A 23,165-nucleotide genomic window follows, 5' to 3' on the forward strand; every position below is an offset into this window, starting at 1 on the left:
AACTATCAAGGATACGGTAATAACATGGGGAACGCAGGCGGGAAAATACCCAATAATCCGCCACACAATGAGATAATGAAGGAAGCAGAATCGCCTGGCGTACGACGATTTATGGTGGCAATAAAGCGAAAAGAAGAGAACTTGTTCGATTGGATGATTACGGTGTTCTAGATATGCCTGATTTGATCGGTCATGGACGGACGCAGGTAAAGTCTATCATTGGACGTAAACAACAGACGGACAACAGTCAAGAGAGTCCGAATCGAGAAATCAATCGTAGACATCGCATACTTTGATACCGCGGAACAGAGAAAGAGGATTTCCTCACAATTTCTATACGGCGAATAGTTATACGGAGTAAATTCAAACGTGTCAACGTATCATTGCGTGCAGAAGAAAAAGGAAGAACTTATGTCGTTTAAAAGTACATTATAGGCAGGGCATTATTTCAGTTTCAGCAAAACCACACGTAGGCAAAGCTATTTCCTGTGAGTTTATTTTGTTACAGTTTTATAGATATTCTTATCAAATCTATTTTCTTGGATATGCCTACGCACAAAACTGAAAATAGATTTCATCTTGACAAAGGATTTACAGTTCTTCCATGATTCGAGTCTAACTACACATTACAAAAAAAAAGAATCAATACAAATCAATACAAATGGGAATAATAACCTTGATTCCTAAAGGAAATAAACCTAGACATTTGTTAAAAAATTGGCGCCCGATCACTTTACTGAATGTAGTTTACAAATTGGCATCCGGTTGTATTGCAAATAAACTCAAGGGCGTTTTGTCTTTTTTAATACATGAAAATCAAACAGGATTTTTGAGTGGTCGCTTCATTGGCGAAAATATACATCTATTATATGACACGCTACTTTATACTGAATTAAATGATATAGCAGGCATGCTTCTTGTTGTCGATTTCGAAAAAAGCTTTCGATTCCGTATCGCATACTTTTCTATTCAAGGTCCTGGATTTTTTTCACTTCGGTCCATCTGTAAAGAAATGGATCAAGTTATTTTATGCAAATGCATCCTCTTGTGTATTAGTTAACGGATACTGTACAGATAGATTTGAAATAGGACGAGGGTGTCGCCAGGGAGATCCTTTGTCCCCCTACCTCTTTTTGTTAGTCAGTGAAATACTTGGTATCCTAATACGACACTCGGATTCTTTAGTCGGATTGTATATGAATGGGAAATCGCTTAAACTTTTGCAATATGCAGATGATACCCTTTTGACACTCAACGGTTCAACCCAGGATTTACAAAGTGCTCTTACAATACTTAATGAATTTGCAAATATGTCCAACCTCAAAATTAACGTAACTAAAACTCAAGTAATATGGATTGGGAAGAACAGAACTTTCAAAAAAGAGATTTTACACGAGTACAAATTAAACTGGATATCTGAAGGATATTTCAGGTACCTGGGCATTGATTTTTCAGTTAAATTATCTGAAATGGTTAATCACAATTATCAAGAAAAGGTTAAAGAGATAAAACGTCAGATAGCGATATGGCTGAAAAGAACATTGACTCCCTTAGGGAGAGTAACGATAGTAAAATCCTTATTGATACCCAAACTGAATTATTTGCTTTTATCTCTTCCAGAACCAAAATTAGAAATTATGAATGATGTTAACCGATCTTTTTATAAATTTATATGGCACGATAAACCTGATAAAATAAGTAGGAAACAAATGTGCCAATTATACAGTGATGGTGGGGTTAAAATGACAGATATTTTTATACATTCTAAATCACTCAGAATATCATGGATAAGAAGATTCTTTTGTTATCCAAGTAACAAAAATTTCACTTTACATATGTTCCAATCATTCTTGCCTCCATCATACACATCTCTCCACTCATTCATGGGGGCTGAACATTACAAAGAATTAGCCATTTCAATGCGCAACCCATTTTGGAAAGAGGTATTATTAGCCTTTTCAGATTTAACTCAGTTCATTGTAGATAATATCGCATGTCAACCCCTTTGGAACAATCCTAGAATACAAGTTAATAATAATGTAATTTATTATAAGTCATGGTGTGTTAAGGGGGTACGTTTTGTTAACGATGTTCTAGAAACAGATGGAAAATTTCTTTCATATTTTGATTTTCAACGTAAATACAATGTACAAGTAAGCTTTCTTCAATATTATGGCTTGTGTAATGCTATTCGATTTGGTTATAATAAAAATGTTATACCTAAGATTATGGAACCTACATGTATTATCCCTGAAACATTGTTTTTAATACTGAAAGTGAAAAAAGGTTGTGCACATATCTACCAGGCTTTCTTGAAACATAAGACAAAGGAATGTAAAAGTCTTATAAAATGGAAACAGGAGTTTGATTTTGACAATATCATTTGGAGTTTTTATTACCAAATTCCCTTTTATTCAACTGTCGATGTAAACATGAGATGGTTTCAGTTCAAGATGCTAAATAGAATTATATATTTATATATTTTATATAAATATTATAAATATATATATATATATATATATATTATATATATATATATATATATATATATTATAATATATTTTTATATATTTTTATATTTATATACTTTATATGAAAGATGCTTTATTGAGATTTAAATTAGTAACAGATAACTTATGTACTTTTTGTAATAACAGCGAAGAAACAATTATGCATATATTTTGTTCTTGTATATATTCAAACGAGATATGGTCAAAACTTGAGCTTTGGCTGTCCCGTAATGCTATTCATATTAAGCTTACAAATCAAAATAAATTATTTGGTTTTTATGGACGTAATAACAGTGCCCTCAATTGCATTATGATTATAGTAAGGAAAGAAATTTTTACAGCCAAATGCAAAAATTGTTTGCCAGTTTTTGAACAAATCATGTCAGCGATAAAAAGTTATTATGATATGGAAAAGTATATATGTAAAACAAATCTGAAAGAAAAGAAATTTATGAAAAAGTGGTTACATTTTACTAAATGTTTCTGATTGTGTTTTCTTGTGAAATGATTTTTCAGGTAATTTTCTGACACTTTGAAAAGAATTTGCAATTTATAATTGATTTTTGTAACTGTTTGCTGTTCTTATTGTATTTAGAATGGCCAAGAATATCATGTGTTAAATCTGCATGTACATACATATCTCTTTTTGCATATATTTGTGTGTATGATATTATTCAATAAAGGAACCCTGTGGAAGGGGGAAAAAAATGAAAAAAAAATACAAATCATAAATAAATCACTATTTAAATGTTGTTTTAACATGACATTCAGGGGTCCTATAATAACGTATTTTCTTCATTCATGATTTCATCTCATTTATTTCTCTCATATTCTCTCTATCCTCATCCCTCTATTTCTGCCTCTCTCTCTCCTTCTCTCTCATGGCCGACGCCACGTTGTTAAAAGTGGGGAGGGGTGGGGCAGTTTATATTTCTGGTGCCACTTCCGGGTTTCGTCAGCTAACAAGCAAAAAAGACCAAAGCTTAGTGGGGGGAGGGGGGCAGGTGGTTAGACCCTATGTATTCCTATCTATATTCCAAAAAAAAAGATGGGGAACCCCGAGCCCCCCCCCCCCTTCAGCCCTGTGCAATTCTTTCATAGTCTATCTGTCACACCATATGTCACATCTTAGCTTGATCGACGCTTTATTCGTTAAAAAATCTTAACACGGTAACTTTCCTGAGACTATAATTTATTCTCTTCAATATATGTTTCTTCTTTGAGTGGTGATCTGCATGGATCTCGTCCTGCATGGTGATGCACGTAACCCTAAACAGTGCAAAACACGCGAAAAGGGTCAAAAAGATGGTGTTTTCTGCATCCAAAAATAACCTCTTTAACGAGTGACTTCTGCCAGTATAAATCCCCATGTTTTCGCAGCCATCTCTGATTTGCCCTTGACCAATGTTTGCACGTCGCCCATGGCAACGATCGTCCCATTTTCTCAGCCAAGTGGCACACAAACATATCCGTTTCGTTGCTGAGGTTTACCCTAATTGGATGTCAGATCCGGCGTCAAAACGCATTTTTTTTTTCCCTGTTGTTGTTGATGTCGTCGTTGCTGTACTTTTAAATCTCATCGGTTTCTGGCTTCTCTGAACGGCCTTCTTGGTGACTGATTTTTTTGTTCTTTTTTTTTTAACACGCTAGAATTCCACAAATATTCAGGCGTGTGGCCGTTGCGTTACTTACCGTAATATATACATTGTAAATTCTTATACAATCAGCTGACAATATTCTCAAGTTTGGTATCATACGCAATGAATGGAAAATCTGTCCTTTCTTCAGCTTTTATACTTAAACATATCTCTTCTTCTTCTTTTTTTTTTTTCGTTCGTTCGTTCCGCGTAAATAGGTATGTCTCGGAGGTCCCATTTTTACATATCAAAACCGTTTTACACACTCTTCTTAACCATTTTGAGAAGATGGTGCTATCGCATTGAAAGCGTCATAAGTAGAATGTACTTAATGAGCATATAAGTGTGCTATATTCGTCAGTATGAATGTGACAATCAATTCATCGTAATTGCTATGGAGTTTCATTTTCCTGCTTTTTCCACAGAGCACTACCTGCTAGGTGAGATTAAACACTTGGAATAAAAAATGTAAACCCAAATTTCTATGTAACCTCATTTCTCAATAAACGCTTTTCCAAATGGTCTACACTCAAAGAGAGTAAATTTGCAATGAGTTATACTGTTATGCATTTTAAAGTTGTATTGTCTGGTCTTTCAGAATCTTGCCTTAAATGAAAAAAAAAATCATTGTCTGCATGCCCACTGGTGCTCTATTTGGTGGTTTTGTGATGCAGTGTCACAAATAATGAATAGTAGTCAGTTCGGATTGATACGGATGTGGAGATTGGTTCATCTGAAGGAAACATTTAATTTGATTCAATCTAATTAAATCTATTTCATTTTCTTCCGCCACAGAACATAATAGCAAACAAAATCACATGATCTTGAGTACATAAGAGTTGACTTTACCATGACAATTAGAGGTAATTATAAAATAAAAAGCATAAGAGCACTTATTTTCCATCTGTACGAGACAAGATGGCTGGAAAACCCATATTCAACAGCACATTAGTGCTGTTGGTTTTCCATAAGGACTATTTGTAAATGTACTTTGGGTGAACCACTCCATCATGTTATACACCATATTCTGTGCCATGAATGAATGAAGTGATATCTTTCACGTGAGTGTGGGCTTTGATTCTCTCAGACCCGGGTCTTTAGGTCTATTGAATTTGTGGGTTTCGGATTATCGAACTTTTTTTTTCCTTTATTTTCGGATTAACAAACCGTCGGAATAAAGAACATTATATGTGGCGCCATCTTACATCATGCAAACGGCGAGACGTTCGTTATCTCATCTGTTCAGGATTACTTACGACCTTTTTGATCTCTGTTCCTTTAGAGGGGAAATCCAGTCCACATATAATTAGTCTGATAAAAAAAGGAGTAAATATTTTTGACTGAAATTGGAGGAAAAATAAGGAAGTTATGACACTTTGAAGTTTTGCTAATTTCTGAAAAACAATTCTTGTATAGTGGACATGAATATGCAAATGAGTGAGCTAACCATGTCATAACCTCACAATTTTCCATTGATTATGTACAAACAATGATTAAGATTCAATGTTTCTGCCATTGAAGCCTGAAACATGATGTTATTCTTGGTTGAATAACTTCAAAATAGCGATTAGTTCGATATACGAGGATTTGAGCCTCGGGCATACTTCACTATTTGCATATTCATATTGACCGTTTCCCGAAAAAAACTAGCGAAACTTCAAAATGTCATATAACTTCCTTACCTTTTATCCGATTTCAACCAAAATTATGCCGTTGAACTTGTAATATTTGTGACCGTGCACCTCAAAACGAACATAAAGTCGCACACACTGATTTTGCATGAGGACTGAAAATAAGTGAAATGGGTCAACCTAGCCGAACTTGACTTTTTCATATTTTCTGAAAGAGCGGGTCTTCTTTTACATTATGCTAAAATTTGGCATCATAAAACGGGCAGGAACGTGTGTTTTTTTTAGCAGTTTATCTCGAACATTTTTGGTAGAATAGTGTGATTAGGCGTGTCTTTAGAATCCCTTTTTCATTTCTGAAAAACCTTGTCCACACTCTTCACTTTCAACTCTAATAACTTTTGAAAGGATAGTGCTACTGCTTTGAAAGTTGGCATTAGTTATGGACAGAATGTGTTTATGAGGCATGCTTAATTTCAGTTTAATCTGATAATCCTTTCATTGTTGTTACTCTAGTGGTTTACTTCCTGTTTTTTGTCCCATTCATCGCACAGCCAGCACGGTTTGGTAAAGATTAAGCGCTTGAATAGACACTGTATTTCAGAGTCTCTTTTCTCAGTTCACACTTTTCCTGAGTTTGTGCTTTTTTCCAATATTTAGATAGGTTAGGAGAGTCCATTTGATTTGAATTATACATCATTTTAAAGCTTAAAGTCAGCTCTTTCAGAATATGGTCTTAACTAAAAATTCATGTCTGGCGACTTTTTGTTTGTTTTGAGGTGCAGGGTCACATTTTAGTCTTTCTTATCAGACTAACTTATATTTGGACTGGACTTCCCCTTTAACCCTTTCTATGCCAGGACCTTTGGACAGCGTATGCAAGGCTATTATAGGGGGTTTTCCGTACCAATCTGAACTCAACGCACAAAGTGACAAAACCACTCATTCATATATAAAAGCAAACTTCCTCTATAGCATGCGCACTTCCTTGCACCTCGCTATCATTTGCGGCAAAATAAAAATAAGGAAATGAAAAATAAAAATGAAAATGCAGCTTGCAGCGCACATGGTTGCAAAATGTGAGAAAATATTGATTATTAGAATAGGGGGAAAATAATGAATACAAATGTGGGGTGAGCCGAACATTGACAGGTTTCACAAGTTACAGTTCGACCTCGATTATCCGGCCTCTTTTTATCCGGAAATCTGCATTATCCGGACGTGTTCACGCAGTGAAGAACTTTTTTTTTTTTTCATCCAAAAATTGAGAAAAAAATAGTGACTTTCATGGATCTATTTCACTAATTCCATAAGATGTGCATGATAGGTTTCTCAATATCTAATGAGGTAAAACATGTATGATTTTCACATAAAGATATACTTTATTTTTGTGAAAAAGGGACTACAATTTTGCGCAGGCTAGCATAGAATTTACCACCGTTGCGGGGTACGCTACCTGCCTAGCTGCCAGTGCACTAGGACGGCAGCTTGGACAGCAGGTATATATTAACATTGTGTCTCCCATATCAGGCCAATTCGCTTATCAGGATGAGCGCTGGTACCGACATGACCGGATAATTGAGGTCGAATTGTATGTCTTTTTAATCCCTCTCCTCCATCCACTCTGTTCATTGACACCGGGGAGATAAAAATACTTACTAATGTTCAATTATCACGTAATATTCAATGATCAATGTTCACAGCGATTGAAATGTTTTGACGGATGTAGGATGTATAATAACGTTGTTGAATCAATCGTTTTTATTAAACTCCCATTTTTTTTTTCGCCAACTGCTGTATTATGTCATGATGACAACAACAAAGAAAATGTAAACATTATGAACATTGTAGACACATCTTCGTTTCAGAAGAGCAGTACACAATATCCAGCTGCATTTTTTAAAGTCTTCGGTTGGCATGATGACATTAATTTAAAGTCGTTAGCCAGAAACTAAAAAGCAATAAGAAGCTAGTATGTGAGAAATAAGACAGGCATTGCGATTTTAAGGAATATGACTTTAAGCAGTATCTCTGAATACATTGACAATGTCACACATCTACGTGTAATCTAACATCTAAGCACGTATTCACCAATGTTTTTACACCAGTGCCATATCGTATCGTGAATACAAAAGAGAGGGGGTTGCAGATGTAACGATACAAGTTCCTCCAAATGTTGTAAACGTAGCACACGAAAAAGAAAGAAAACGTCACAAATATGATGCAGGGCGGATTACATTCAATCACGTGATTTGTGTCATAATAAGACACTCCAGGGGTATTTTGGGTAACTAAGAGTTCAGAAAAAAAGAACACCTATTAAAGCAAGTAGTCATAAGATTTCTCATTGACCTGATGTAATCATAGGCGGACGGATATGTTTGCTTGATTGCTTGACCGTCTTCCCATGATGAGACGTTCCGCCTGCGCCTCCTGAGTTTTGCATCACATTATGTCGTTTTGGTGGTTCCATGCGTGTGTGTGAGTGTGTGTGTGTGTGGGGGGGGGGGGTATAACTACAGGTAGGCGAGTCTTACCAGCGGTCCATACACAAGGTGCGCAATCATTATCTCATAAATTCCGCTAAATGCCACTTAATCCCCGGGACCGGCCGCGCTTCCGCAAAGACGAATTCGTTGGTTCCTGCGCTCTGCATAATTAAGTAATGGATCGTGCATCCGGCGGGGGATGAGCGAAAAATGTCTTTGACATTTTCAAACAATTAGTGCGCCGCGCATGCCGATGTACGGCCCAGAAATGATTAATATCATATATGGAGTGCTCTCGCCGAGCCGCGCGGTTTAGTGAGTGCGGAAGAGTGATTTGTCGCGTGAAACCAATCTAGTAGCTCAATCCCTGCACGGCGTCGCAAAACGCGCCTGACTTTGTCGTCTTTTACAAACTGTCCTTCCGTCTACAACATTACTTTCACTTCACGCCAGGTGTGTGTGAATGCCCGCCCCGAATCTCTTTTTTTTTTTTCTTCCATGTCGTTGTTTGGTTTTTTTTTTTTTTTTTGTCTTCCATGTCGTTTTTTTTTTTTTGTCTTCCATGTCGTTTTTTTCTTTATACGAAATCTACATTTAGTCAGTCAAAGATAGACGATTTAATCCGGAATGTGGACATTTATCGTTTGATATGATCCGCAATCGGCAACGTCAATTCAAACGTTCAACAACAATAACAACAACAACAAAAAGATTTGAGGCCACGAAGTCTTTCACAAGAGATTTTTGCTTTGTTTGCTTGTTGTTGTTGTTATTGCGGTTGTTGCAATTTTCTATAATGGCCGTGCAGCGTGAAATAGGGATTTTCACCTCAAAGGAACGAGGCTAAGAAGTACATGTATCTTTTTTTTTTTCTAGCAAAATATCATCAACGATGATCTAGGCCAGATTTAGCTATAAATGTCACCCCATGATATCTTTCACCTCTTCTTATGCATGGTTTATTGATGAGGGATATTATAAAATTACATTAGATAATAGAAATCCCGATGTACTCGAAGGCAACGGGCAAAACGCAAAGACAAAAATGAAAAAAAAAAAGACAAGCGAGCATCGTATGTATTTGCGCCAAAGTGTCTCTCATAATCCCGTAGAAGGCTAATACAGTGTTCTTGTCTTGGCAATTCAAATTGCAATTTGAAAATCTATTCATTCGCAGGAGCGAAGCGCACACTTCATGAATTGATACGAGGATTTCTCCACCCAAACAACCTTCAAAAACTCTTTCAAAAATATACCAGAGATAACTTAAGAAAAGACGTATTGCTTCTTCCTTGTGTCGTATTACAGAATTCACTCTCAAGCAAGGATCTATATCAATGCTGGTGTTTTTTTTTTATTGCATTTACTATCTACTAAAGATATGAACTGTTATACATTCTTTCCAAATCAATCCATAAAGAGTGTGTTGACACATCATCACATAGAAAAGGGCACTCTGTACATTAATGTGTATGTCGCGCTGTGTGCGCAAAAGAAAAAAAGCCCGATAGGGGTGCTTCTGCGCAAGTGACGTCATGGCCACGTGATTAAGAAAGCAATTTCAAAATCTCCACCACGGAACTCATCGATATCAAGTGGCTCCTTCATGTCAGTGCAGCTTTAACATGGCTCACTTTTGTTTGTTTTATTTTTATTTGGTCCATTGAGGTCATTCAGCAGATGATGTGCTGCTTAGTAATCAGCATCAATGTCAGTTAGGGCAACTACCTCTCATCATGGTATCAGTAGCGAAGGCCAATTTCTTCTTACTTAATGTCGCTTCCACTGGTACCTTGGGCTAAAGGATATGCACTGGAAAAATGATTAAACAGAGGAGAAGGCAATCAGAATGCCTATTTACGATGATTTTGGTCTCCAATCTAGTCATTCCGCCTTGGTCAAGGATGAACGTTCACTCCATTCAGCGGGATATTACTGCGAAAGAGAGCGAGCACACGTGCGCCGGCGTTCGATCGCACCTCACCAGGTAATGGAACATAATGTGTCCAGCTAATGGCCGCTTTCCACACGAATCAAATCACTGCCAACCTTGACATTATACAATGGCTATACGAGTAGCTGTGAAAGCGTGTTTCCGTTTGCCACTAGATTCGGACATCAACGACTTTAATCCTCTCGTTACGGAGCGTTGGCACCTGCCCTCACAGCTTTCAACGCGGCTATAATACATTAATATAAATCTGGCTCGTTTAAGACTGTCGAAAATTACCCGAATTGAGCTCTTCTCACTTAATCAGTACCACGCATGTTTCCGTAATGTTCGTCATGGCTCTTAGTTATTGAAAATATCGTCAATTAATTTGATATAACTTTGGCGTTCTTTGCATGACCTTGCATTTTGTTGAATACAAACGAAGCTTTGTAATGATGGACAGCGGTGACCTGATGAGGATGGGAAGTAATATGTCGCTAATCATATATGCACAGACAAATAGAGAATAATGAAGTGCAAAACCTCCCCGATCCTATCTATGATCGGGAGATGCTTTCGAGTGACATGCCGAGGATCCGTGGGTTTATTTTTGTCCCGCTTTCAGAGGACCTCCGGACAATGTTTACATCTTCCCGGAACATGGGCAATCGATAAAGCCATACCCGTTGACACGCGTTCGACCAAATATTGCAATAAACAAGAAATGACCTCTTTCACCCACTTGACACGAACTTCACTCATACATGATTTGGAGAGACACAGGGTCTCTTTTACGCGGAATAAAGCAAGGAAGTCACCCAGTCGTTGATAGGTTTTTCAGGACATGGAAATCAAAGGAAGACGTGTGGTACAGAGCTGGTAAAGCAATAAACAGATCCTGGATCTTACGTCTACACAGCGACAGCGCTTGCGTTCATCCTCTAACGAGATACTGTACCCTGCTACTATTGGAGTAGTTGACTCTCCATAGTCTCCGACGTGTTTTGTTTGTTTGTTTGTTTGTTTGTTTGTTGGTGTGTTGTTGTTTTGTTGTTGTTTTTTATTTGGGCGCTGAGCATACGTTGACGGAGATTGTTAGCTGTTCAGAACACCTTTGATACACGCTGTATTCGTTAGTGGTTGTCAACATGTCTCAAAGTTTGAGCGAACACATTGTGAGCGAACACATTGTGACAATGCGGATTTAAGCGTATCTGGATTTGTCGAATTTCGAAGGTGGAAAAGTTGTACGCTTGAAACGCAAATATGCTCGTACACTGTATAAGAATATGGCATGGCTTGCTGGGGTGTAAAACCATGGGTACCTGCATTTACTTTTCAAAGTATAAGCGTACAGAGACAGAGTTGGAAGGCTACATAACATGCTTGGTATAACTGATACCCTTTTTATTTGTGAGTTTTCTCTTTTTGATGTTATCGTTGGTGATGCTTCATTATTACTTATGAGCGACTTGTATTTCCCATCCATTATTTCGGCTCCTTTGGTTACTTTATGTTTCATTACATTTCATTACATGCAGTCTACATTACCCTCTTTACATGACATTGCATTACCTTCCACTGCATTGAACATCATGTAACAGCGATCTCATTATGAATCCAACGCGACAAACAAATTAGGTTGCATCTCACATAGCAATAAGACAAGGACTAAAGTTTTCCAGAGAAACCGTACGAAAGATCATTGTCCAACAAGCAAACAAACAAACAAGAATCTCATATTCCAGACAACTATAGGGAAACTGACCACAAAAAAAAAAAAAAATGTAATGTGCACAAAAAAGAAACAGAAGAAAAGAAAACAGAAGAAATACCGAGCGAAGAAAATGAGACTCCACCGGGATTCGAACCCGAGACATCTGAATTGCTAGACCGGTGTTCTAAACAGCTAAGCTATGTGATGTCCTTTGTTCATTGCTGTTGTTGTTGTTTTTTCAATGTTCGTGTGGTCAGAAGCAGCACGTATCATGAACCTGACGCACACTCAAATGATGGCAATCAACTTGTGCATATTTAAATGCGAGGTATATACCAAAGTGACGCGTACTTTTTGTAGGCCTATATGTATAAATTCAAAAAATAAGGAAACTGTCCAGAAACATATACTATGAATGAAAATGAGCAAAGAAAATGGAATTTCAATTCCGAATTCAAACTCGAGAACACCTACTCCAGATTGCTCACACCGTCTGCGTTATGGAAAAACAGTTTGATTTCTCATTTTTATTGAAAATACGGCATCTCACTAAATGCACTGAAGAAAAAGTATGTAAATATTTAGGCCCTATGTTTACTACATAATAACACTGCCTATAAGAATGCTCCAATGGGGCTCTCAATTTATCATGCTCGTCTTCCCTCTTGTCAATCATGTATCATCAAAAACATAAACAAGGATTAAAAAAATATCGTATAGGTGCCGACCAAGTGGCGTCAAACAGCACTTTGGCTGTTTTAAATCAATCCGATGTTAAAAGGCGCAATTACTTGGCTTGCATCAGCCGCCATGTTTTATGACGAGAGAAAGTCACATGGTCTATTACAGCCATCTGGTGATGACGGTAATGGAAACATTACGGTACTTTTTTTTTCCTCTCTGCCTCTGGTTTTGTTTTTGGGTGTTTTTTGTTTGTTTGTTTGTTTGTTTGTTTTTTCTCGTGGGATGTGAATTATGTCTTTCCAACTTTCTACAGGGTTGTGTCTCAGACACAAAAGTCAGGTGAACAATGATAATTAATCCGACAGACCTGAGCGTATGTTAATTTGGAGGAGTAACAAAATCTGTTTTGGAGTGCATTGCATGTGATAATGTTCAAATCGATCACTCCGATGTACACATTGAGTTTGTTGGGGTTTTTTTATACTCTTTCCAGATTTTCCGCAAGAAACGACAGAAAATGGCTCAGTTTAAGAAAAAATGCAACTCAAAATCTCACGTTGTTGAAGGTAATATTTCAAATTAGTAAAACGGCATGATTCTTAACAAAAGGTCTAACATTTATGGTAATATGCAAATGCATCTTTATGCATTGTTATAGCCTAAAGAAATCCTAAGCTGTCGGCGTCTTTGGAGTAATAGACATTGAACCTTAAAAAAAAAAAAAAAAAAAAAAAAAAAATATATATATATATATATATATATATATATATATATTAGGCAAAATACTGTTTTTTAGCCGAAGAATTTGAAATGTGATTTTAAGGAACATTCAATCGCACTTTCAGACCGTTTGTTTGTTTGTTGTTTTGGGTTTTTTTCTTTCACGAGACAATTTGCAAAATTATTGGAATCGACTTGTGTCCATGATGCTTACTCTCCAGCACGAGTGATCGTATCACCTCCAAGTAAACTTTCATTCCACTTGAATCTTTAATTTGGTTTTGTTTTGTTTTGAATTCAATATACAAGGACAAGTTACGTAATAATTTTCAACTCTCGAGTCTGTACACTCCGATGATATGAAACTCAGCAGATAATAGAATATTCAATGTGCCATAACTTACATCTAAACACTATACACATCCTTACAAATATTTCATCATAAGTCAGCAGAAGATCCCCAAATCCTGGCAAATATACTAAACAGATACGAAAGCAAAGAAATACAGACATTTAACAAAAAAAAAGAATATTAATTAGGTTACTCAACAAGAGAAAGAAAGTAGAATACTGAAGAATATGACAAAAAAGGAACGTCTGATATTAGGATAGTTGCCCTCGTCTCAACCAGAACGTTGCGCCTTTCTTCAAATAACGCTAAGACGTTATTACCGTCGTTCTGCCGCGGACGCAGCGTCCCTTCACGGGCCATCAAGGCGGGAATCAGTCATCTTCCTTCAACCCGTCCATCCCCTAAAAGGCCCTGACTGTCTGTATTCTTCGCTCCGATGGTGACATCATTACGTTACGCCCCGTGATTGTCTCGTGTTTATCATTACAGGGGGGAACTTGATTAATATGGATGATTGGGGGCAGAGGGCAACGGCAAAAAAGAACGAGAAGGGAGCCGCGTATAAACGGACTGACGATTTGGAATCGTGCGAGATCGACATGAATATTTAACGACGGACGTAGCCCAGAGCGATCCCCCACGTTTCCAAAGTATGGTTTATTATGTGGCGGATATGAGAGACACGATTCTATTCAATTCAGAACGCAAGACTGATCCCTGCCCGTAAGTCATTTCAGTGATGATGTGATGATGATGATGATGATGATGATGATGATACTTATAGATATGAAGTGAGCACTGTTAGGGTATAGCCAACGAAGTGAACGCAAGAGCACTGGATTTGAGATTGAAGCAACGGTCTCCGCAAGCATACATCGAGACTGACAATCTCTGACATATAGTTTTCATTTGACACTATATGCATCCATACACACATCGAACCCGCATGTTCCAATTCTTTGAATACGCTGGTCATTAATTTTTACCGCGGTGACAACGTGTCCGAGCGATGTAATCGATATTGAGTTGTGTGTTTTTTTTCCCGATACAATTGTACTCTCAATTCACTTCAAGTATCCGGAGTTCTCCATTGTAGGTCAATTTAAAGCAAATATTGTTCAATTTGTCCTTAGTCTCAGCCGTCTGCCCTCGTCAAACACACGTCACATCGGGAAAAGACCTTTGATCATCTTTTTTTTTTTCGAAATGAAAATCTGAGTGCTTCCTTCATCATTACCGTAATGATATAACGAGCAATATCCTGTGCAGTGGGGTCTATTTAATGTATTATCAATGTACCAGTGCAGATGAAATCATGAATCGCTGCGACATCATAATGAAATGAATCGGTTGTCATAACCCGGAAGTACGAGCGATTCAAGAAATATTCCTCCCACGAAGTAATGACCCGAAGATGAAATACATGACATTGATTGAAACTCCACGCAGCAGGCTGTAGTCATTATTATGCCAACTAGCTTTATTACAGCTTTCGAAACTGGAGTTACATGTAAGGGTAGATATCTAGAGGTGAATACTTCACTGTTTTGATAAAATGTTGGCAAGAATATTAATTTCAATGGGAAAAACAGCTTATGTACCATGTGCAAAAACATTCTCATGTTCACAGTCTTTCCCTCAAATGTCCATAATGTCTTGCCCAAACGTGGCTAATCTGTACACTTACACATTCGTACCAGATCTTCAACTTTTAGGCCAGTCTTCTCGACACTACTAGAATATATCATGCACATACAGGCTTGCACACACTATTGAAGTCTTTGTCTGTCAGTTAAGGATTGGCCCTTTGATAAATGCATATGTCAATATCATTGGCTCCAACATGAACTTGGTTTTCTTCTCGAGTACTTCGCTTTGTCAACGATGCCTCATTCCAACACACTGCGTGTATGTTGTAATATCGGGTGGAGTCTGTAATCGCTCTTGATACTTCGAACCGTAAAGTTGACTGTTTTTCTTTGTACAGCATGAAGTTCGTGACTGCGAGACGCAAACATGTCTTGCCAATAATATTTCATCAGAATATATATGTATATATATATATATATATATATATATATGGGTTTTGATAATTATAATATGTGGTGGGGGGGGGGGGTATGAGCCAAATAAAGATTAACGTTGGTGAAGATTTGATGAGATGGTGATTATAATAAGGTTTATGTAGGGTTTTTTTTTTTGTATGTCTGTGTGTATATGTATGTATATGCATATACATAAGGCCTATATGTGTATTTGTATAATTTATTATATTATATTTTAATGGGGATTATTGTATTAATACTGTGGATGATAACTACATCACTGCTGTTATTGTAACACAGAAATAGTATATGTATTGATCTTTTTTTTTTTTTAATTGATCACCGGTAACATTTGATATTTTATGTGTCATATGGGTTGCAATAATGTAAACTCTAATATTGTTGTTTTGTACCCCCATGTACGTGTCTAAACCTGCCATTCGTTTTGAATGAAACGGTGGACCTGGTTCTTTTGTATACTTGTTATTCTCACACTTTCTTGAACTTGAATAAAGTCATGATTAAACAACAATTATTGTAGGCCTTCTCAACTCCGTTTACTTACTGTTTCGGTATGACGCAGCACTCAATGGATGAGCAAAGAGCTGCTAAGACTTGTTGAGTTTCTATCTGCATTTTACATGGTCATTATAAAGACATCATTTAATCCTCGTAAGCCAGTGAGATTCAAGTCCGATGCATAGAACTAGAAAATGATTACGAAGTGCCTTGCTTACGCACCCTGCGTACCACTGCTGCTTGGGAACTCGAATCAAGGCGCCCACGATTGAAAATACGTCACCTAATCCCCTGAGCAAAAAACCATTCGTTATAAATCTACGTCATGGACTATAATAGGTAAATCACTTTAAATGCCATAAGCCGAGGAAACCCCATCTAATGTACCTTTGTATAAGTCACTCTGATTCTATCAATAAAGAAGAAAACAGAAAGCACGACAGACAGCCAGTAGAACGTCATCTTTTGAAAACTGTTAAAGCTGAAAGGTACAGTGAGAGGGGTACTAACCCAAAGTTGGGTCTTCGTGGAAAGCATACCTCCCCGCCAAATTGAACACACCACATCGAATCAAATATGCCCTTCTCTAAGTCATTAAAGAATAAGTTTCTAACATAGCCACAGACAATACCCACCAACCCGAGAAAGTACTCCCTTTTAGAATTCCTTCCACAAACTTTCACTGCTTCAAAGGCATTCAAAAATCGACAAAGCAAACCCAGGGTCCGCGTCAGCGCGACTTTGATCAAGGCGACAACCGCTCTGATAACTCTATTGTCCAGAGTCGTTTTAAGGCAAACGCATGATCGGGTATTCACCTAAGCCTTTGACAACGGAAATTGGATTGGCCATATAGTAACTCTGTTGGAAGTTGCAGTATTTTGCAGTTAAAAGGTTAATTCTACTCACTTCCTGAATCAGTACCTTTTGGTCGCCTCATCTTATTTCTTTTCTTTTCTCTTTTTTTTTTTTTGGACATGACTATGTTTTTGTTTTTTTCAAGTATGCTGCATTATCAATATTATGATAACAATATTACCCCTTAAATAATCTTATGACAGTGACATCTCACTGATTGTGTATGTTGTTTTGTTGTTTGCTTTTTCTGGATTTTCTCCAAAAGCACATTTTTTGCACGAAAAAAAAACAAATATTAGCATTAATCATTACCTCCTTATAAGCGTAGTCTATGAAAAAGTTGTTAAAAGATAAGAAGACTCGTATCCTCAAGGAAGATTTTTGTTTCTATTTTTTCACTGCAGTAAACTTTGCGGACGAATCAAAATATAATTGTAACTTTGACATTGAGACTCTTGTAGTAAATCATGATGGTACAAACGATGATTTGTTGCCATAGGAGCAGAATTACCTGATTACGATAAGTAGGAGTCTCAAAGTAATGAGGAAAAGCCTGCAGTCAACTTACAAGTATAATGATTGCACGAGTTCCGAAGGAATTCCCTGGTTTATGTTCAACAACACATTGAATGTTCTTAACTTTCCATTCATGTAGGTAATGCCTTTGAAGTCAGTCCATGCTTATATTACCTTCGACACATAAACTGAAATCAGGGAAAAGACAGGCAGTTTCCTTGATTTATAAGACATTGTGAAATTGATGTTTCATTTGTTACCACAAAACAATCATATTGCTTTCAAAGACATATTTACGGTAATTATATTCATTTGGCGATGACATTATTAACTCATTTTAAGAGCACGCGATTGCTATAAATACCGATGTTTCTTGGAAATGTGTGAAAGTTTCACACTCCATAACTTTCTTGTCTTGGGTCCAGTTGTCATGAAAGTTACTTATATTGTTCTGTATCGCCTTTTCTACGCTACTTGTTACATTCAACTTGTCAGGAATTGCATATTCACCGAAAGTTTGCATATTCACTGAAAGTTATCAACTCGGTGTTTCAAATGCTGCTCGTTTCCCTGCCGTTACCGGACGATCAGATTGGCATTGATATATTTTAGCAGCATTTGTCAGGTATATTCCAACCCCCTCTTCCACAATCATCACTACCACCACCATTTTCACTAGAAATAGTCGCAATGAAAAGCTGTGTCCCTTTTTATTAACCCCATACCTTTATGTCGTTTTGCGTAAAACTCGATAAGTCGAAGCCTTTCCTGAAATCTGCGCTCAAACATCAAGGTAGACGAGAAAAATATACATTATCATTCTAATGAGCTTACAACTGGATAATGCTGAGGAGGAAAAAAAAAAGAGAGAGAAAAGAGGGGAGAGACTCACCTGTTTCAGCCCGCAATCACAGCGACAATCACTGCCCAGCTCCAATACCTTAGACCCACACAAATAAAATCGCCGAGCGCGAGTAGGCTCGATTTCCTCTCTTACCTTCTCTGAACGACTCGTGCGGTCGTATGTCCAGGGTGGAATGAAATGAATGTTCGACAATCAACCGTCACCACGCCAGAGTCAATCCGGACCGAACGCTCGAGCGATCTCTCATCTCCTTTCGATGTCAGTGTGTCTACTGATTTTGTCGTTGTTGTTATGAATTCACTGCTAGTCTCAACTTCGAGTCGCTTGCAATTTCACTAGATTGACCGTTTGGTTTGCTCAGTTTTCGTATTGCGTATAATTCTTTTTTCCTGTTTGGTGTTGTTTTGTCTTTCGGCATAGGAACAATTAGTAAGTGTATTCTACGCACGTATTCAGCCTACGGCGTGTGACAGACGTGAGTTGAAAACCAAATGCAAAATACGAATGCACCGTCAATCTTGGCTTCAAGAGCTTTCCCGCCAAAAACGACTGCAAGAAAATGTTGCATTTCTTTCATGTTTTTTTTTTTTTTTGTATTACAAGCAGATACTTTATAGACAAGCAGAAAGAGAGAGAGAGAGAGAGAGAGACGTTGGGAGGAGATGAAGACAGGGCGAAGAAAGTGAGAAAAGAGAGACTAGGAGTGAAGGTAATAGGTAACGACACAATATGCATGATACGACTCCATAATTGATATGTGGAGCAGACAGATAAATTAATACTGGAATAGTGCCTTAATGACAGGCCAGCCGTTGTCGAGGTCTGAGAGGTATGACGAAGAAAGGTGAATGAAAGAAAGAGGGGGGGGGGGAGCCGAAGTAACTCTATTTAAGGGGGACTGTATAATCACACTGTATGCATTTTGTAACTCTTTAAAAGTGAAATGATAACTTGGGTCTGTGTCATGAATTTTCACTTCTCTTTGAAAGTCTCACATAGCTAGATATGAGCGACTTTAGCCATTCACCTGAGATTTATGTAAAGACTTTCATGTGATGACTTCATGAAACGGACCCCAGAAATTGATATAATGCTGGCGTCGAACGTATGCCTTCAGCATCCTTCAAAACATTATTTTGAACACAACTTTTTTTTCTTTTTATTATCCTGACGCTCTTTGTATTAGAGCAGAAATACTGCAACGTCTAGACATGTACTTTTATGGATAAATGATTACTTTCGTTGATGGGTTTATCCAACCATCTGGCGGAAAATGAATGATGACAAGACAACGAATTCAATGGGTAATGCCTCTTTACTTGGCATTTGGTTTTATGCATTTGAAGCCTCTTCTTCCGTTGAATCCAGTATACCATGGAGCTGTAGCTTCACGGAATTACTGTTTATGGTAACTCCTGTGGTCGAATTGAACTGACGTCCTAAGGTGAAATCCAGACTAGCTGGGGCCTGTTTCATAAAGAGTTACGACTGATCTTACGCTCCATTTATTGAGCGTATTAAACTCAGCGAATCGGGCTTTAGATCAATACTTATCGTAAGTCTGTTTCATAGAGATATTTACGCTTGATTTAAATCACAGTTTAATAATAAATCACACGTAACTTTTTTTAACCGCATCATCCTAAGAACAGTCTTACGACCAATTTCTATGAAACAAACCCCTGTTAAAATTGTTACAAAATCACAGTTCTCGAACACTTCATATGAACATGTCAATAATGAGCTAATGGTGTCATCACCTTACAATTTTCCATTGATCGTGTACAAAAAAGTGACAAAAATTCAATTTTATACTGTATAAGTGTTAAAGATAATGTCATTCCTGACTGAGTAACCTCAAACTTACATCTCAGATGTATTTTAATTTATGACTATAGGGCAGAGTTGCATTTGAACAAAAAGAAAACATGAAATTTCACATTTTTGTGAACAAGCTATGACAAGCTGTGAAGCGGTGATATGATCACTACTCACTCATTTGAATATTCATATTGACTCTTCAAGAATTTTTTTGAACCCTGAAAAATTATCAAACCTTCACAAGTTCAGAACTTCCTTAATCTTTATTCTATTCTGATCAAATTTTCATTGCTGCGCTTATGAAATGCTACACTTTTTTATCAGATTAACTTTTTGCTGGTTTCAAATTATTTTCCCCTGCTATCTTCGCAGCAGAATTTGTATTGTTACAGATCTAGTACGTCCCTACCTTTTCCTCGGGCCGGCCATCTTTTCAAGCAATGCTTACAATGGCGGCCCTCTGCATAATCGCTTCTTAACTACAATTGTTATTGTAATCCCTGCTGCATAGACATGCGTACTGTATACTGTATCATTAATTTCCATTTATATCGTTGTTTATGCAAGTCAAATGACTCTGTTTTAAATATAATAATAATATAATATAATGTATTTTCGGAGCAGAAAAAGCGGATGTTGTCATGATCATCTTCTCTTCCGCTTGTTCGTACTGGGGATGGTGCGGCATGTCGAACTGATAGAAAGGAATCTCCCCACCCCCCCCCCCCCTTTCCCTTCCACATATCATTTTACAACCAATGAGATGAGTGCGGAAGGTGATGCAGTGTTCATTAGCTGTAATGATGCGGCAGCCCGCTAAATTGAAGACGAGGCATAGTCATGCGCGTCTTCGCCCGAGAGTCACAAAAGGTCATCAGTTGGTCAGTCTCTTAGCATCTACCTCTTTTCCATCTTGATTAGCTCTTTTTTCCCTACATATTCTTCACTTTTCTCCTTCTCTTTTCTCCCTCTCCTCCTTCCCTTTCCTTCTCTTCCTCATCCTTCTTTCTCTTGCTCTTCTCTTCCTTCTCTCTTTCGTTAATTATTTGTTTTCACATCTCAAGGTCACTATGTTTATGTACATAATAATATGTGTACGTTATCCATACTGGACGTCCCAGTCAAGCTTTTCATAGCTTATGACGATCCACACAAAATGTATAATAACATGTTTCATGTACAAGCCATGTATATATTTGTGAATAATATATGTATATGCATTTTGTGAATAAATCAAAATCAAACTAGCAAGCATAGCTACGGAATCAGAACAAGTGCTTCGGAAGTCTTGTGTGACATGAAAAAAAGAAACAACATTCCATTTAATATACCGATAGGGTATAAATCATAATATTTAGGTATACAATAAGATGCGCAACATCATTGCTTTTCGTTCATAATGTTGAATGATGTCATATAAGTTATACCTTTATCACTGTGAGAGGTAAATGACTTAAATACTGAGGAAAAGTTCTCGATAAAACGATGATATGACACAGATGAAAATGAGAAATGAGTCTTGCTCGATTTATGATACTCGTAATGATACTGAAAATTCTACGCTATAGGCAAGTCCTAAGCAGCATTCTGTCACACGGAAACATACAATAGATCTATACATGTGTATGAACACTATAACTGTCGCATTAGAAAAAGTTGCTTTTGACTACAACTACGTATTCGTTGAAAACTTTGGTACATATATATATACGTGAAACTCATTAACAAAATATACTGCATACACAAGATCAGACGTATGTGACTTTCTGATTGTCTATTTCTATACTTATAATGAGCCACCGTCAAGTTGTGCTTATAGAGTTCAACGCAATTCTCATCACCTTTCTGTTTGTTTTGTTTTGGTGTCTTTTTTTTTTACTTTTTGAATCGACTCAAACACAAATGAGTCTAAACGTCGTGAACACTATCCGTGACTTCCAGCCCTCACTTGGTGAAAATGCGCTTTCGTGATTGGTCAACCTCTTGGGTGACGATTGAGATTATTATTACTATTCTATTTTACAATAATGATAATAATAATCAATAATAATAATAATGATAACAAAAAGTCATAATCGTAATAATAATTATAATAATAATAACAGTAATAGTTATAGTGATAATAATAATAATAATAATAATGATAATAATAGTAATAATAATAATAACAAAAATGGCAATAAAAAGATACCATGGTTAAGGACTTTGTTTTTGTCAATTCCAAACGTCATGAAAAGAACAAAAATTGAGCAAAAAAAGGGGGGGAGAAGACGGAGCAATTCTTACTTCGGCATTCTCTTCAAGCCTATCATCCAGATGCTATATACGATGGCCAACAATGATGCCTAGTGAGTGACACGTCTACACGTGTTTGAATACGGGCCAACGATTCGCCCCTGTCCGCGCGACGCCCATAAATTTCATTATCTTGAAAATGTTATCATTCTATAACATATCATTTCTTCCAACTCGTCGGCGGCCCATCCATGCTAGACAACGAACGCGTTCAACTTCTCAACTTGCCATTGAGGCTACCGAGGCAAAATTTGGGTTGTCTTCCTTGCTCCAAACCTTATAATTTCTTCGAGTCTGAAATTAAGCAAATGATTGTCAATTCAATTACGACAATCATCATAAATCTAATCCATAGGCCCTAATGTTATCGGGATTTTTTTTTTTCAATTCAATCATAGTTTATTTCCAATCAACGAAAATCAAAACACGCATAGTACAAAGTATACATGTCATGAAATGATATTGTCCAAACGTTTACAAAAGATTCATGTAGTATATTCATGTAGTATACATGTAGTATTCGCATGATCATTATCGTCATTCTACAGCGTCAATCTTCATTAATATTATCATCAT

The 23,165-nt window shown here is 37.1% G+C and overlaps 1 protein-coding gene across 1 annotated transcript in view; it reads right to left on the reverse strand.

Annotated features, from left to right (window-relative positions):
* The window catches only part of LOC140238787 (mesenchyme-specific cell surface glycoprotein-like), a 65,065-nt gene extending 46,431 nt beyond the window's left edge, over positions 1 to 18,634 (reverse strand). Inside the window, exon 1 of the mRNA XM_072318684.1 lies at positions 18,501 to 18,634. The gene's annotated coding sequence lies outside the window, so the exon portion shown is untranslated. The remainder of the gene's footprint in view (positions 1 to 18,500) is intronic.
* Positions 18,635 to 23,165: the final 4,531 nt, after the last annotated feature.

The sequence above is a fragment of the Diadema setosum genome, chromosome 15, assembly GCF_964275005.1.
Source record: "Diadema setosum chromosome 15, eeDiaSeto1, whole genome shotgun sequence".
Taxonomy (NCBI): Eukaryota; Metazoa; Echinodermata; class Echinoidea; order Diadematoida; family Diadematidae; genus Diadema; species Diadema setosum.